The 15,235-nt window shown below is 45.9% G+C and overlaps 1 protein-coding gene across 4 annotated transcripts in view; it reads right to left on the reverse strand.

The window, feature by feature from the left end:
- Positions 1–6,242, reverse strand: part of Sipa1l2 (signal induced proliferation associated 1 like 2) — a 161,354-nt gene extending 155,112 nt beyond the window's left edge. For 3 of the 4 annotated variants that reach the window (XM_027404807.2, XM_027404809.2, XM_027404805.2), the window contains exon 1: positions 6,067–6,242. The gene's annotated coding sequence lies outside the window, so the exon portion shown is untranslated. Of the gene's footprint in view, positions 1–5,532; positions 5,963–6,066 lie in introns of those variants that run through there. The other variant, XM_027404806.2, reaches the window with a different exon arrangement.
- Between the last annotated feature and the right edge of the window lie 8,993 nt (positions 6,243–15,235).

A 15,235-nucleotide genomic window follows, 5' to 3' on the forward strand; every position in this document is an offset into this window, starting at 1 on the left:
CCAAGATGGATTATTCATGCGCTATGAGCCAAAATAAACCCTCCCTTCCTTAAGCTGCTTTTGTCATAGCAACATTAAGTGTAACTAACACAGGCACTAATAATAATAATGAAATAATTAATAATAATGATGATGAAAACACCAGGAAAACACTGTGGCTCTAGCTTTCCCTGCCTAAAGGCAATGGAAACAAGACCACACAAAACTGAGACCTAGAAGATGTCCAGCACTATTTGGTGTTTTTCCTGCACTTTCCTTAGAAAGCCCTGGAGTCCCCTAACATCCCAGAGCTAGTCAGCCAGTCATTAAGTATACATTTCCTAATCACTAACTATATGCAAAGCAGGTCTAACCAGGGACACACTGAAACACAGACTCACTTCTGACTTAGAGTAACTTGGTCAGCAGAACCCGCAAAGCAAGTTAGGTGCCATCTTTCACAATAACCTGTGGGAAGGGGGAGAGACAGCCAGTTACAAGAAACCAAGCACTCCCACCTGCACCAGTGCTTGGCTAAAAAAAAAAAAAAAAAAAAAAAAAAAAAAAAAAAAAAAAAAGAGTCCCTATGGCTAAGGCCCAGGGTGCCCAGGCCACTCTGAACAATCCCACCAGTGACACAGGAAGAAGTACAGTCTCAAAGTGCAGATGGCACATTTTCTTCTTAATATGTTCATTTAGCGGAGAGGACAGTGCAGGCTGTGTTGCATGTATGAAGGTCAGAGGACAACTTTCAGGACTTGGTTCTCTCCTTCCACCACATGGGTCCCACTCAAGAGTTCAAACTCGGGAGTCAGACTTAGTGGCAGGTGTTTTTACCCCGCTGGACTTCTTCGAGAGGAATGGCAAAGATGTTAAGAGAACCAAATTCCAAATATATTATGAGAACTAATTACAAGGAAGCAGAACACAGCAGTGATAGTTACAGAACAAGAAACACGCACATATGTAAGGGTTCCAGGGCTACAAGACACACCAAGATGGTAGTAGGGCCAGACATGAACACAAATAGGCGGCCTCAGAGCACCCTGGTCCTACTCTTCATGCTTGATACCAGGCAGAAGGAGCTTTGTTTACTGGGACCCACTTTGACAAGTTTGTGGCAGAGATGAAATAGTGCTCTAGAGTAGTGGTTCTCAACCTGTCGTGAATCAGATGTTTACATTACAATTCATACAGTAGCAAAACTCTTTATGAAATAGCAACAAAATTTTATGGTTGGGGTTCACTACAACATGAGGAACTGTTATTAAAGGGTCACTGAATTAGGAAGTTTGAGAACCACAGCTCTAAAGGAATTGTTCTGAAGGCCCTGGACAGGGTAAAATTCCAAAGAACATGTAGCATAAGGCTATTCCATAGCTCAAGAAACTTCCTAATATCAGGCTGGTGGGGTAGTTCTGTCTTCCCAGATACTCAGAAGGTCGAACTAGAAGGATCCCAAGTTAGTTCAAGGCTATCTTGGGCTACAGAATGATTTCAAGGTCAGCCTGGGCAGCTTAGTCCTGTCTCAAAATAAAAAAATAAGAAGGGCAGGTGCGTGACTCAATGGTAGAACACATGTCTAGCATGTGTAAGACCAGAGTTCAACTCCAAGCATTGCAAATAATAATAAAAAAAGAAAACCTTTCAGTTTTAATTGAATTTAATTTGATTTGAAACCATCAAAAAGTGGTATTCTACTCCCCTTTCCCAGGCCCCACTGGGTGACCTCTGGAAGAAGCCCTTTGGAAGTCATACGGAGGCTGCTTGGGGATGTAGTTCAGTAGGAGACATGCCTGGTTTGTGCCAAGGCCTCAGGTTCAGTTCTCAGTACAGTCAGAAACTGTATGGAAGCATCTGCACCAAAGAAACCCAGGTAAAGTGGGCTATGCCCTCTAAGCCTTCCTCTTGGTGACATTCTCACTGTCCTATGAGAGAAAGGAAAAGGTGTGTGTGGGAGGATGAGCAGGTGTGAGGTAAGTTTACTAACACGTGTGTGGGGGGGAATTCTTCCCCAATACATCTTTTTTTTGGTGTTACTTTCTTCTTCTCTTTTGTTGTTTTGAGACAGGGTCCCAACTCTGTAGTCTGGACTGTCCTCAAACTCCCAGCAATCCTCCCGCCTCAGCCTCCCTAATGCTGAGATCACGGGTAAGAGCTACCACACCCAGCCTACCTTACTTTGATTAAATGCACTGATAATAATGACTATTTTTAATTTAATTAATAAACGTATGCAAAATCAAATAATATGCTTAGGGTAGCAAGGTCAAATGCATATAGATCTAACATCCTTAAAATTTGCTTTTGTGCTGATTTTTAAATTATTTTTATTTTATGTGCATTGGTGTTTTGCCTGCATGTCTGTGTGAGGGGGTCAGATCTTGGAGTTACAGAGAGTTGTGAGCTGTCATGTGGGTGCTGGGAATTAAACCCGGGTCCTCTGGAAGAACAGCCAGTGCTCTTAACTGCTGAGACATCTCTCCAGCCCCTTTTGTGTTGATTTTGTGAGACAGGGTCCCATGTAGCCCAGGCTGACCTTGAACTCGTTATGTAGCTGAGGATGGCTTTGAATTCCTGATCTTCCTGCCTCTGATCCCCAGTGCTGAGATCATCAGAGTGTACCACATGTGGCTTGGTTTTATTTTCTAAATTTTATGGGTCGATGGTAACAGTGCTAAAAGTCTTTTCTGGCACAGAGATGCTGGCTGACATGACAATTATACAGCCAGCTCACAGCTTGTCTTCCTTTCTATTACTCAGTTTTCTACACAATGCTGCACAGGAAACAGGTCTCAAGGAACAGTTCACTCCAGAGGAACTCTTAGCAGGAAGAAAAGCCCTGCAGCATCAGATCTGAACCCCTAGACCACTTGCCATTCTTGGGGAAAGTTTATGAGTCAGGCTCAGAAACAATCAATCTAACTTACCCTTGAAGTTGGGAGGCATTTGAATTCCAATTGCATGGTTACCTCTCCTTAAATAGGGTCAAAGCTAAATGCAATTGGCATAGAAGAGCAATTTCTGAGTCATTGATTTCAAAGGTAAACCTAGCAACTATAAATCCGTATAAGGAGGTTCACTATACACAAGCTTACAATACACGGAATCTAGCAGGGCTCATAATCATGGGAAATATAAACCACCCAGGCCAGACATTTTTATTGCTCTAATGCATGTATTTTAAACAATAAAGAAACAAAGGGGGCTGGCAAGATGGCTCAGTGGGTAAAGGCACTTGCTGCCAAGCCTGAATTCAATCCCAGGAACCCATGTGATAGAAGAGAATCGACATCTAGAAGTATGACCTCCATACGAACATCATGTCATGAACAACACACACACACACACACACACACACACACACACACACACACACACACACACACGTAAAACATGAAATGAAAAAAAGAGAGAAGAAACCTATAGTTTTGGAGTCAAAAGGAATTGTGCTCTACTTTATCCAAACTCTCCTAGGGAACTACAAAGAACAGCCCTCAAGGGTCCCACCCTTCCTCCTACTCAACCAAAAAAGAAAGCCTACATAGGTACAAGAAGAAAATCTAGACCATGGTTCTTGTGTATTCTTTAGGGTTTGACTTCATATTTCATTCAAGTTAACAAGCATAATCCAAGTTTTCTTAAAATTCATTGTGCCTTTGTAAAGACTTGTAATCTGAAACTACCACACAGAGATCAGAAGTTCAAAGAGACAATTCAAAGCTTCCCAAAGCTGGGTTTAACAACTACTGCTGGGACAAGGGGTAAGGGGCAGATCCATGCCAACGGAAGCACAATTCCGAGGCAGGCTAGGCCCATACACAGCATTTTCAAACCAGTTTCAATTACCAGATAACTGTCATTTGTACTAACAATTCCTCAGTTCCAGAAATAGAGTTCAAGTGTCTAATTGACCTTGTCTCAGGTGAAGAAGATTCCCTTCCAAAATCATACCAGTGGTGGGGTAGTGGGTAGGGGAGTAGATGACCCTTCCAAATGTATATTCCATAGCTTTGACCAAGATGATAATCCTACTCATAAGGCTAAAAGTTACAGAGGAAAAAAAAAAGCTCTTTACAGAAGCGTAGCATTTTACAATATCAAAATCATGTTCTGAAAAATATACACTCGAGCCAGACAGTGCAATTCCCAGGCCTGCACTCCCAAGCGGAAGCTCCACCCCCATACCCTAACTGGATCCAGTGTTGCTCTCTTCATCCTCTGGAGCAAATGTCTACAGAGCTTCTTATGCAAGTTCACCTCACCCCATCTCTAGGTAGCACGTGGGTAGTGAGGAAAGCCGTTCCTGTTTCATTATGTTCCCCACTTCCCAGATGTCTACTCAGTCGGGGATCCCCCCCTTCTGCTATTTAAGAATACATTCTAATTTAGAACATACAAATTTAACATGTCATATTTTAAGCCAAGCAAGACACACAAGAAATGACAACTATAAAGCCAAACTCAAATTTCTTCGGCTAATAAGCCTGCCTATCTGGGCAAGACTTGGGGCTAGCGGTCATGTTGCTTGTAGAGTAAAAGTACTGAACAAGAAGTGGGGCGTGGCAGGGCACACCTGTCATTTAAGTCACTCATGAGGCAGGAGGACCACAAATTCAAAGCCTGTTTGAGCTACCATGTGAGGTCAGCCTAGGTAGACTCTTCTAAAATAATAACAATAAATAGATGACTATTTTAAGATAATAATAAGTGGGACGGGGAATGCAGCTCAGTGGTAGAGTGCTTCTCTAGCACACCCAAGCCTCTAGGTTTAATTCCAAAAAAATAAAAGCACTTAACCCAGAATGTAAAAATCTGCTGGACCAGTTAACTAGAGGCAATTGTACTAGTCATTAAAGAGCTGTGCTCAGTCAGAAAAGCAGCAGCAGACCTCATCAGGGGAGAAGGAAATGCAGAGGTCCCTGACACAATCCTCAGTATGACTCAGGCAGACGCACTGGACTACAGATCTTCCTCAAAGGCTGCTGGTCAACCCTCAGGCACGAACAGCCCTGCATGAGCCCCAAACTCAAGACAGACTGCTCTTTCCACCACAGACCCCATCTCTGCCTGTTCCCGAAGCCTCCAAACTAAACCCGGGCAGTGAAAACAGCACACGTAGAAATCTACGAAAGTGTAATCATCAAACCCACCCCTAGGACTCTCCATTCTCCAAATAAGTCAAAACACGATGCAGAGCGCAGCTGAGGAGCAGCTTGCTCATATTCACCTTTTAGGTGGTATACATCAAAGCCCACTTTTCCGTATTTGCAAAAATAACTGGCTTAAGCCTTAAGGGGAACAGTATATTTCAAACAAAGCAGCAGTTTGGGATACTTTCTTCCCTTTCATTTCAATTTGTAAGACGTTAAATAAATAAATAAATCCCAGCCTAGACTGCAGACGCAGGAAACTCAAGCAGCCAGTGGACTAAATGCCTGTCATAAGAAAGCCATCTAGTGTTAAAGTTTAGAAGTGAAACCGCAGACAAAAGGAACATTTCTGGGACTATTTTGAAGTTACTGGGAAAACCAATGAGAATAACCAAGATACCCGGTTTTCTGTGAATGACTTGGGTTTGGGGGTGTTTTTCCGCTTTGCTTTTTTCTCTCGCTGTTTATTCTTCTTTCTTAAAGCCATCCTTGTCCAGACCAAGTCAACTCTAAGCAGAATCCAAAGCGCCTAAGACCTGTTTTGACCAAAATCAGGTACCGCCGAGCCCCAATTCGTGAAGACGCACTTGCTGTCGGTTCGCCGGTGCTGGCGTTGGCCGGCTGAATTAAGATACCCGGAGCCGGTTAATGACGACAAACGTCTCCCTGAGGGGTGACGCCAAGTTGTTCTCGGCTCTCGCTCTCGGGAGGATGAGCCGAAATTGATTCTCTGGGTTCTGCGGCCAGGCTGAAATGAATGTGCCGGCGCTGCCGGGTAGCTCCCCGACCGCGGTCTTCACCCGCGAAGACGCAAGCCCGCGCGTACAAAGGAGCGGGAGCCCCGGGGGAGCGGCCCGCAAGTTGGACACAGCCGGGCAGGTCCGGTCCCCACGACCCGCACCAGCGGACGCACCCCGCACCCCCCGACACGCACCTCGGAGCGGCAGTCCTCTGGGCCCCTCTAAGGCCGGCGCGCAGAAGCCGGGGCCTCGCCGCCCGCCACCGTCCGGCGCTACCCATGGGCGCGCTCCCCGCGCGGCCGCTGCGCCCGCGGTTCGAGCTGTCGCCAGGCGCCGCGCTGCGTCCTCGGCCGCCGGCTCCGTCTGCAGCCGGCTCCCCGCCGCCGCCCGCCCCGGCACCGCCCCACGCGCCCCGTCCCCACCTATTGGCCGGTGCTCCGGCAGGCCCCACCCCGAGCTCTGCAGCCCCTTTCATTGGCCAGTACCAGGACAGTCCCCGCCCCTAGAGCTCCGCCCACGCCCATTGGCCAACAGGACAGGCCCCGCCTCGGGCTCTCCGCCCACGCCCATTGGCGCGCCTCCTGGCCAGACTCGTCCCTTGCAGTCGGGCGCGCGCGAGCGTCCTGGGAGAGCGAGTTGCCTGTGGCTGGGAGCGCGAGGCTTCAGCCTGCGGCGAGGAGCAACTGGCCTCCCACCGCTCGCGAGTCGGGGCGCCCTCGGAGCGACCCGTGCTCTCCGGGTGTGGACTCTCAGCCTCGCAGGCTCTTACCTTTCTGGCCTCCTGAGGGTCGCCATAGCCCGGCGAAGCCCGGGGGATTCACTTGACGCAAAAGTCCTAAGCGCAGTCCGCGCCGGTCTGGGGGACCTGTGATGCTCGTGTAGGCTCTCGCCTGCCCGGAACGTCTACACTCCGTGTTCAGGCCTTGTCTGTCCTCCAGGAAGCCTCACCTGCTGCTGGCTACAGTACACCTGTATTGGGCCCTATTCTGAGATGTCCCGGCTCCAGGAGGCGTTAATGAGACAGGTGCTGGTGGCAGGATTTCCCGAGCCGAGCGGGCTTTCACGTTGTGTCACCAGAGTCTCGATCTGGGTTGATTGGGACTTTGAGCTTCTCCCTGGAAGAGGTAATGTTACGATGTTATCTCTCCTTCCCGGTCGCAGTGCTTCCGACTGCACACACACACACACCCTGGTAAAATTTAAACAAAGTGGATCCCCACCCACGTTGTATTTCTCTGCGTACACAATGTCCAGTCCTTTATATATCATTTTATAATTCAGGCGGAATGCATAGGAATTGGCCTGGCAAAACATGTCTGCGACCTGTATATGACACAACACTCCTGAGATCTCCAGGTTTTGAGGTCTTTCTCAAGGTTTGTCTCATACTTAGCGTTTACAAGGTTGTGTATGCACTGAACAAACATGGGGCCTGATAAATGACCTATGCTGCTGTGCTTCCTGGGAAGCTTTTTCTGTTACTTTCCGGACATGTGCAGAAGAAACTCAAGGCAGAGTTTCTGGTAAGGAGGTAAAAGGGCAGTGCATGGCCATGGACTCAGGGTATCTTACAGAAAGAATATAAAATGCCTCTTTTAGCAAAGGTTTGGAGGCCGCTGAAGTTTCAAAGAAAAGTACCAACCCTGAAGCATACAGGTGAGCTTGGCTAAAAGCCAGTATGATCCAGATTCCTCGGCCATTAAGAGCATTCACTGTTGCTGCAGAGGACATGGCTTCCGTGCCCAGCTTCCAATGACCACTCTCAAACATCTTTAACTCCAATTCCGGAAGATCAGAAGCCCTCTTCTGGCCTCTCTGGGCATTGCACTCATGTAGTACACATAGGTGAATGCAAGCAATCACTCACACACGCACGTAAAAGCAAGCTAGTTTGAGCTATCATAGGTTCATCATCTCCGGTTCACTTTCCCCTAAGCCTCCCTCCCTGCCTTTCAAAGGCCTCATTACCCTGGGGATTCTTCTGTGCTCAGGGATGCCTACAGAAACAAGCTCTAGGGATCCTTCCAATCCATTTCTCCTACACTTCTGACTGAAGTAATTCCTAATCAGTCTAAGAAAAATGAAAGGGACAAAGATATGCCAACCAATCCAAGGAGCTGAGTTTTCCAGCTAACCTTTCTGCTGCTTGTGGCTGTCTACCTTTTCGCTTGTTAATTTCCTTAACAAGCCACAAGATTCAACCTACAAGGATTCCTGCAGAGTAATAAAGGTCAATGGCTAACTTACTGAAGATGTTGAACCCCACATTTATTTTCTCCTTCCCCTTTCTACTACAACCTTCCTGTTAAAGCTTTTCTTTTCATGCCAAATGAATATTCATAATCTGCAACAAATAGGTATTGATTTTATACACAGTTCAGGGCCTGATGTTAGAACCAAAGGGCTAACATATGAGGTTTCGAGATAAGGAGCAGTTTGAGAGCAGATAGGTGGCCTGGCACCCACAAGGAGAGCTGGTGAGTGCAGACCAACCTTGGGGAAGCAGCAAAGGTTGTGCCAAAGCTGTCAGATGGAAAGGAAGGAGGACTGGTGGTGTAGCTTGGCTGAAATGCACTTGCCTGATATGTGGAAAACTTAGAGTTCCGCCTTCATCTCCAGAAAAAAGAAAATACGAAAACAGGAGAAGATAAAGAAACAGTTGCCAATGACTGGGAAACCCAGAGAAATGCTACCAGGCCTGCCTGGGAAGAAGCCATGCCCTCTGGCCTGGTGTGGTGTCCCTGATTATGCAATGCACACATATATGTCATTCGTCGTCTGCTGGTCCTGTTTGCTTGGGGTGCAGGGTTGTCCTCACATGTGTCCAGCCTGTGGCTATGCCTCCCCTGTCTTCACAGTAGAAGCCTTTCACAACAGAATGTTTGGATGTGGCCTTGTAAATACTATAGAAAATGTCAGGTCCCTCAACAAGTTTTGTTTTTGTCTTTTGTTGTTTCTTTGATTTTTTTGAAACAAGGTCTCTGTGTATAGTCCGGGTTGTCCTGGAGCTCATTCTGTAAACCAAACTGGCCTTGAATTCACAGAGATCCACCCGTCTCTACCTCTGGAGTGGTAAGATTAAAGGTATGTGCCACCATGCCTGGCAAAGATGTATCTATTTATATATTTTATGTATATGCATGTTTTACCTGCATGTACATTTACATACCAAAAGAGGGCACTAGATTCCATGGGACTACAGTCATAGACAGTTGCAACTAGCCTTGTGAGTGCTGGGAATTGAACTCAAGACCTCTGAAAGAGCTCTTAACCACTGAGCCATCTCTCCAGTTGTAACAAGGTTTTAAGAAGTAGCTTCGGTGGCTGGGGAGATGGATCAGTGGGTTAAGCCCTTGGCACATGAGCCTGATGACCTGTTTGATCCCTAGAACCCATGTAAAAGTGGAAAGAGAGAATTGACTCCATGAAGTTGTCCTCTGGCATCTACAAGTGTATAGTGGCATGCACACACCTTATCAGACAGACAGATAGGTGCACACACACACACACACACACACACACACACACACACACACACTATTGGCTGCTTGCCCTGGAGATGTGATATACCACTAGCTCTGACCAAAACAAAGCCTATGTCCCCTGGAAGTGAAAACCAAGAGAGAAATGTATTATGGGATCATGTGCTAATTGCCATTGCATGACATAATGGATATACTAACCCAGGAGACTGAGAATGCCACCTACTAAAAACCTCAGCTATGCCAGGACCACTCTGGGAACAACAGGAGACAACAGAGCTGCCTTCAGAAAGAGCAGACCTAGCTGGGTTTCTGCAGGAAGCAGATCTAAACTGTGAAAAGATAGTTAAAATGTCACTGTGAACTTAAGGTACCATAGATCACCACAGAGACACAGAAAGATTCGAAAAGTTGGGCATAATGAACAACACCTATAATTCTGGTACTTGGGAGACTAAGGCAGGAGGATTGCTGCAAGTTCTAGGCCAGCCTGAACTACACAGTTAAGTTGCACGCAAGCCTGGGCTACTGAGTGAGATCATGTCTCAAAAAAAAAAAAGTAACAACAAAAACCTCAGTGACTGATGGGTATCTTTCAGCAGACAAAGATTTCCTGATCTTATTGCTTATTTCACAGATAAGGAGACCTATATGTTGACCCATGTGCCCACCCCCATGGACTTCCAAGACTTCCAGGATGGATGCGATTTCTTTTCTGGTGATTTAAACTCTTCCTACTCCAGTGTCTTCAGGCCTGGCCTGCAACCAAGCAAGGAGGGCCAACGGTCCCTCTGCGTCTGTACGGGGCAGGAGGAAGGAAGAGCGGAAGCTACATGTCACCCAAGAAGAGTCTTCAACATCATCCCAACTCTCAGAGTCTCAGCAGCAGAGGGGTTAAAAGCTTTCAGACACTTGGCTGTATACATAAGTACCAGCTTAAAGTCTCGAATGATAAGGTGCATGATAAACCCCCAAGGGTGAAAGTGGGTGATGCCTCTGAGTGCAGAAAACATGGCAGTGACCAGTGTTCACTATTTCCACTGCCTAATTTGAGGCTGGGCTAGACAAGAAGTTGATGAATGAGTAAGCCAGCACTCAATGCAATAACAGGACTGTTTTTCCTATTCCACACCACAGCAGATTGCAGGTTCCTATCTTCATCCTCTGATTTTATTCCTACTTGGGACATACTGCTCCTTAAACAGTATTAACAATACAATAACAATCTCATGCAAATTGGATTACCTGTGACCAGCTATTACTTCTCACCACTAGATGGCATCTATCAATAGGGAGGGGTCAAGAGCTCCACACATAATCTGCCAAGTAATAATTCTTGAGAAATCAATACAAGAAAACATTTATATCCACTTATATATGTATGGATTCACTTCTTACGTGTGATTTCTTTTTAATAATGGCTATGAATCTACAGCCTACAGCCGCCTGTCATTTGGAAAATCATGAAGGTCTCCAGTAACATTTTAAAGTTGTTAATTAAATACAAAGCAGTTTTGGGGCCAAGTAGAAGTGCGTGCTGTGCAAGCCTGATGACCTGAGTTAGATCCCTGGTACCTACAGTGCAGGAGAGAGCATTTGTCCTCTGACCTCTACACAACTGCCTACACACACACACACACACACACACACACACACACACACACAGAGAGACACAAACAGACACAGAGAGAGACAGAGACAGAGACAGAGTGCTATTACTACTGCTGCTGCTAATAATACTTAATAAAATTTAATTTAAAATAAATACAACGTAAACAGTTCCATCATGCAAGGCATTAGACACTTCACAGTACTTGGTGACAATTCCTGAGTCATTCTGAAATACCAAGTAGCAAAAGACTACCCCTTTGGGGTAAGAAAGGTTGAAAGTAATATGGGAAAATGGTAGGCAGGTGCATTATTCTGCTTGTCTTATTCATTCATTCATTCATTCATTCATTCATTCATTCATTTGACAAGCAGAGACTGAGTGTCTAATATTTTAAGTGCTTTGGAGGAAAGGCTTGTGTTCACTGTCAATCAGTTTCCACGAAACAGTCCTTGAGGAAGTCAACTTAAAAGGAGAATGGTTTGCTTAGGGTCCTAGTTTCAAAGGATTTGTTCCACTCTCACTTGTCTCTGGTGCTTCTGGTATATGGTGAGGCAAAACAGCAAGGTGGGCTGCATGGCGTGGAACGGAGTTGCTCACCTCAGCAAGGAGAAAGGGAGTGGTGGAGGGAAAACCCATCTGGAGCACACAGTCTGAAAGGCCTACCTTCCTTTAAGGTCCCACATTCTAATTTCCTTTTTCCCTCCCCCAGTAACCCATCAACTGTGAACCAGCAATGTATTGACCCATCAATGAGGTCAGGGTACTTGAGATCCAGTCTTCACAAAGCCCTGCCTCTTAACACAGCCACACTGGGCAGCAAGCCTTCAACCTGCGAGAGAGACTTCGAGGGCATTTCAGACCCAAACCACACCACTAGCTCATAAAGGCAAACTATCAGAATGTTAAGATGGAAATGCTTATGACATAAGGAACCAGATGTTTAGGGGAAATTCTTATAAGTTACAAGGGAGAAATTAAGATGAACGTGCAATGTTCTGTCAAGACCAGATATTTACTACACCTCAGTTCCACATAGAGACCCTCCTGAGTCTCACATCTGCTTGCCGGCTCTGTAGTCAGACTCCTTACTTCAGAGGGGTCTAGGTGAACAAGAACCTGGGGAGAGATGGAAAAGCAAAAGGAGTGCTAGGCAACCAAAGAGAAACCTAAATGTGGCCAAGGACAAGCTGTGCAAATTCTAGCCACAAATCTGAAGACTAAATATTTGAAATGTCTTTGCTTTTGAGAGAGTAAGTCCATGTTTTAAAGTCAAAAGAACAATTAGAGAGAAAGGAGCCGGGTGTGGTAGCTCAAGCCTCTAATCCCAGCTCCCAAGAGGTTGAGATAAGAGGACTACTGTGAGTTCAGAACAGAACAAGAACTCACAGAAGAAGGAAACATAAAACAAAACCAGAGAACCTTGGTCTTCCTGACCCCAATGTTTCCAGAAACTAAAATCGGAGAGCTAGAAAAAAATAAATAAAAAATGCACTCTGACAGTAACATTTTACTTCCTTATCACCCACTTCCAAAACAGAATGCTAAGAAATGACCAAGCAAAGGACTTATGGCAGCCACCATGGGTATCCAACACCCTCCCCTCAGATGAGTCAGCATTTTTACCTGCAGCTCAGTGGTGAACATTCCAGTCTATCAAGCTTGCCCCAAGGCTGGCTGGCTGTGCTAACTGACAGGATAGATGCTATGCTGCTACTCAACACGGGGTACCAGACTCTCCCTGGAGTGTCTTCTGTCTCTGGCCTACATGATTCAGGAAGGAACCATCTGCCACCGGCTCTCTGTGGATGCCACAGAATACATCAAATCCACTGTATCCAAAAGCCTACTATACTGAGACCTCACTATACTCTGTTTTGTGCAGTCCCCGCTTCAGTAACAGTCTGCATGGCCACCAGACTTCTGCTCTCCTCTTGCTCTCTGCCAGGACTTCTGAGCTCTCATGTGTCCATCTGTGTTTCTGGTCCAGCTCTGGCCCCACACTCTTATATATCATCATAAGTGGCTTGGACAGGCACAGAAGTTGTCTGTCTTGCTGTCTCTGGTCTGGATCTCTTCCAACCTCCCTGTTCCACTGTGCTCTTGCATGGAATTAATCGCTCCTTCATTGCTTCAGGTCCCTCAGAGGTTTCCTGCAGGTCCCAAGAGAAGCCCCACATCTTGGGTAGCCCACCTTGTATCCCAACCTCCAGTGTCGTTCCTGTCCTTCCTCCTCTCTCCACAGATCCAGTCACTACCTTTCTGCCACTGGACATCACTCACTTGGCTACAGCTCCTCTATTCTCTCCCTCCTCTCTCCCTTCCCCTCCCCTCCTCTCCTAACCAGCTCCTGTTCTTCCACTCTTAGGGAACCTTGTACACCCCACACTAGGCTAGATCACCTCATATCTTCTCCTGGCCTATCATGAACCCCCTGAGATTTCTTACAAGTGACCAAGTCTTTCCCACAAGAACGTGACCCAAGGAAGACAGGAAGTATGGGGTTTCTCACTTCTTCCCCCATGAAATAATTCTACCAGAGACCCAAGCATTAGCTCCACACAATCCTCTTCACCTGTCTCTGGGAACCCAGAGAGTGTGTCCACTAAGCTGCCTTTGCTGACAGGAGGTCCCATGTGCTGTCAAGGAAGAGGCAGCTCCTGGCACAAAAACATGTCACCACAACTAGGTGACATGTAGAGCTACATAACTGGAGAGGAGAGGTGGTTTCAAGACATGACAACATCTGTGACTTGCACTTAACTGGGAGCATCCTCATGGCTAATGAGGAGAAACAGTGCAAACCTTTAAAATCATCACTTAGAGGCTGGAGAAATGACTCACTGGTTAAGACATTGGCTTCTCTTCCAAAGGACCTAGGTTTGATTCCCAGCACCCATGTGGTAGCTTACAACCATTTTAACTCCAGTTCCAGGCCATCCAATGTCCTCTTCTGACATTCATGGCACCAAGCATGCATTTGGTGCACATGGACATGGGTAAGCAAAAGACTCATACACATAAAATTAAATAAGTCTCATTTTTAAAATATCATCACTTTAAACCTAGGCATGGTTGTTCATGGTTGTAAACCCAGCATCTGGAAAATGGCAGGAAAATCGCTTTGAGTTTACATCTAACTGGGATTACAAAGCAGGTTCAAAAGCAATTTAGTCTACACAGGGAGACCTTGTCTCAAAACACCAAAAATAAATGATTAAGTAAATAAACAATCAATTAAAATTCAGTGGGACCAGTTGCAATTTTTAAAATCAATCTTGTGCTCTCTCTCCCGTGTGAGAGAGAGAGAGAGAGAGTGTGTGTGTGTGTGTGTGTGTGTGTGTGTGTGTGTGTACTGAATATGTGTCTCTTGTACCCAGAGCCAGAACCCAGACCCTTTGATGATCTTACTATTAAACACACTCATTCTGCCTCTCCATCCTCCTTACCACCATCAACCCTGCTAATTCCTAGAGGGAACAGAAAGGAAGGGGGTACAAAGAGTGACCGTCCTCTGAGGCACATGTGGGCAAGAGATTGTTATAAAGTGCCTCCAATCTCATCCTCATAGCACAAGGCATTTGTTATGGTGTCACCTCTTATGTCTGCTGCCCTCTCTTCTCTTCATGCTGGAGCTGGTTGTCAGTAGCTTCCTCCCAGTCACTCCTTCCCCAAAGGCACATGACAGAAAGTGTGGAGTTGTGCAGTATGCTACTGTTTCTGATTGCCAAGATACTTCTCTGGTTGCTGTGTTTCCTCAAGCCTTGCATCATGAGTCCAGGTGTCCTGCAACACCCACAGTTGCAGCAGATCAGCCTGGGACTCCAACTCTGGAGCCACCCAGGGGCACCACACCCTCAGCAGACTACTCTCCCTTCATTCTACCCTGGAGGAAGCTTGCCCAAGACCAAAGCAGCACTCAGGAAGTAGACTCAGGGAGTTCTAGAGTTCAAGTTCATCCTCAATTACATGGCAAGCCTGAGGCTACCCTGGGCTATATGTCTCTGGCTCTAAAAATAAAAAAGAAAACTCTAAAGAGCTGAGTGCTATGTTCCCACCCCTTGTTTTGAGATATGAAAATAAGTATTCTTTTTCTCAGAAGAAAAATCTCTAAACTTAAACACAAATTCATTTCCTGAAGACCTCAAGCTTTTAAAAGAAACAACAAAACTGAAATTGTTGCTTTGTGAAGATGATTTTATTGTTACCATTCAAACCATTTTTACATTTACACTACAAAAGTAAGCATGAAAGAAAAATCGAGTTAATTGA

This window comes from Cricetulus griseus, chromosome 3, assembly GCF_003668045.3.
Source record: "Cricetulus griseus strain 17A/GY chromosome 3, alternate assembly CriGri-PICRH-1.0, whole genome shotgun sequence".
NCBI lineage: Eukaryota > Metazoa > Chordata > Mammalia > Rodentia > Cricetidae > Cricetulus > Cricetulus griseus.